The sequence below is a fragment of the Theobroma umbraticum genome, unplaced genomic scaffold (genome assembly GCF_002168275.2).
Source record: "Theobroma umbraticum cultivar Fairchild unplaced genomic scaffold, ASM216827v3 scaffold_44.0, whole genome shotgun sequence".
In the NCBI taxonomy this organism is placed as follows: domain Eukaryota; kingdom Viridiplantae; phylum Streptophyta; class Magnoliopsida; order Malvales; family Malvaceae; genus Theobroma; species Theobroma umbraticum.
In genome coordinates, this window is record NW_018397255.1 from 3,390,576 (window position 1) to 3,393,530 (window position 2,955).

A 2,955-nucleotide genomic window follows, 5' to 3' on the forward strand; every position below is an offset into this window, starting at 1 on the left:
ATATATATATATGTAGAGAGAGAGAGAGAGAGAGATAAGCACTTAACCAGGAACCGGGCTACGGTTGATAAATTAAATTATTAAGGCGTGTGTTTCAGGTGTTTTTTGTAAAGAGACCAACTATTCTAGAGATTGGTGCAACTGTTGGGGGAGATGAGAGAGTCTCAGACAAAGTACAAACTGGACCAGGCTAAGAAGATATGGTTGTATATAATCTGTCCACTGGCTTTCCATTCAAGGTTAAATGGTAGCCAGGTACAACAGTAAATACTGTCCAAACAACTTGTGGACGAAACAAACCAGACACGGAAAAGTGCTAGATTCATAACATCCATCGACCCTTCTGATAACCCATTTTGCTTAACTTTCCTGATATCTCATCATAGCTTGATTTTGCCCAACAACAGAAATCATAGCTTCATTCATTCCTTCCGGGGTCCCAAACAAGATTTCAAGCTGCATATTTTGGATATGCCAGTCTAACTTCATCGTGTATCAGAAGCCGCCTTCAGCAGCTATCACTCTGGTTAGTGAAGATCTTTTCTAGAAATCTTGTTACGGTGAGGCCATGGTTCATCTGGTTTGAATGGTTCATCTGACAAGTGAAGACAAGTTTGTTGAATGGTGATGAGCATGGGTGCAATTACATTTCTGGTGATTCTGCTCATTCTTGCAAATTTCGGAGCTCTTGCCGGTGCTCATGGAACTCACAATTTCTCTCAGGTGGATTCATCCTGCAGAACTTCTTGCAATAACACTTTGGAGGACAAGAGAGGTGTGCCAACAGGAGCAAATCCTCTGCATAATAGGTAGAACTAGAAGAAAGGAAGAAATTATGCTCCATGAATAATTTCCTCAAGCTCTTCATTTTTTTTCTTCAAATTTTTACAGATGTTGTTCATTGAAATATATTAATATTAATTGATTTCACACACAAATTACATGGTTTATCGAAATGCAAATGAAAAAAAAAAAGAAATTTGCCTTTAATTATCGATTATGTTAGCAGTATCTGTTTCCTTCTAATTAAAGTATAGTACCACGGGTCCGACATGTGGTAGCATGAGTTGTCTGCTGTTTTGGTGTTGCATGCTTATGATAAGCATAGCGTGTCTTTATTTAATTATTATTATGAGGTTTTGATGATGGAGTCGTACATCAATCATAACGTTCCTCCATATGAAATGAATGAAGTAATCCCTTTGTTGTTTTCCTCTTTATTTGTTGAGCTAAAACATGCAGTAATCTATCATTGCAAACCTTCCCTCTGAATTGAAATGATGACCAAGATATGATTACCAAAACTTATTACAGAATTTGACTTCAAATTAACAATGCATTATTTCAAATTCGAACCAATTTCTCTTCTAGATTCAAAATGAAAACAGAATGGGTTTGCATTTGCTGTATTGATAGCACTTAAACTTGTTTTACTTTTTGTTTTTAAAATAAGGGTTGCCATATAAATTTACATGTGGATTGAGGGTCGCCATGCATGCGCTTTTCTTCTCGTGAAAGATGCTGATGATGAATACAAACAGCAAACAACCTAATCTAACTACTAATAAACTACGCATTAGAGTATATTACTTTACCTTATCTGCTAAAGTATTCAATTCCACGCGTGATACAGGGGATAAGCTTTTGATTATTAAATTTGTAATTAAACACTAACTAATGTTTGCATGCAAATGCAATGCAAGAGAGCAAAGAGCCAGAAAGAGAGAGGGAGAGAGAGAGTTGCTGTTGGTGACTTGGTGTATAGTGTTGAGGCTTTTCTGCTGGTCTCTTCACACGTCTCATTCTGTGCCGTGCCAGGTTTTTCCTATCTTATCAAGCTGACAACTCGCCTAACGAGGACAAAATTTGTTATAATTTGATTGCGTTTTAGTTTGTACTAGTATTTTAATTTGTTATTATAATTATTTGCCTATAAGTGATCTCTTATAATTCATAAAATTTCTAAATTTTGAATTTCACTTCTAATTGATTGATTCAATTTTAATAAATAAAATACTTTAAAATGATTTTTAATTTACTTTATGTATAAGGTTTGGATGCACGGGCATTTGAGATTTTGATAGGCATCTATATTACATATAACTAAATTTACGAGTTTGTATTTTTTTATAAATATAGAAAATTGGATTCAAATAAAGATTAAGTCAAAATTTAAGTCCTTATTTTTAAATTCTAATTATGTTCGAGGGTATTTATAGTAAAGTTCCATTGAATACAATGATGAAATTGACAGTGATGAGATAGAAAATAGTGATGGTAGTGAGATTGAGACTTATAACAATAAAATAAAGAGCCGTGATAACAAGATTGAAACCAGCAATGGAACAAATTATGTCGATCAAAATAGTGGTGGCTTAGGGTGAGAATAAAATTTAGATATGGTCAGAATTTTATAAATATTTGATATTTCAAATGCTAAAAAGATATAATAATAATAAGAATATATTTACACATGTATATAAGTAATGAAATTTTATTTATTTGAAAAATTGAAATTATATTATATTAGGTAAAATAGCAATTTGTAACAACTAATAATAATATATTAAAAATAAAAATAAATGAAAATTTTAAGAAAATAGAAATTAAATGAAATGACTATTACTTGTTCATATATTGAAATAAAATGAATATTTTAGGTAATAATGAATTATCCTATTTCTAAAAAAATAAAAATAAAATTTATCTACTTAGTTATGAATGTATTAATTTATTTTTTAATCACTTATGAGTATATTAATTTTTGTACTTACTAATTTATTTAATAATGTATTAAAAAGTGATTTATTTTGCTTACTTACTATTTTACATATTTATGTAATCACATAGCTGTTTAATTATTTGACTTTATAGTTAATTATTTCCATATTAGTGGGACTCAAGGTAAAATATTTCAAAATTAGTAAGAAACCTATTTGTTCCTTTTCTTTTTTT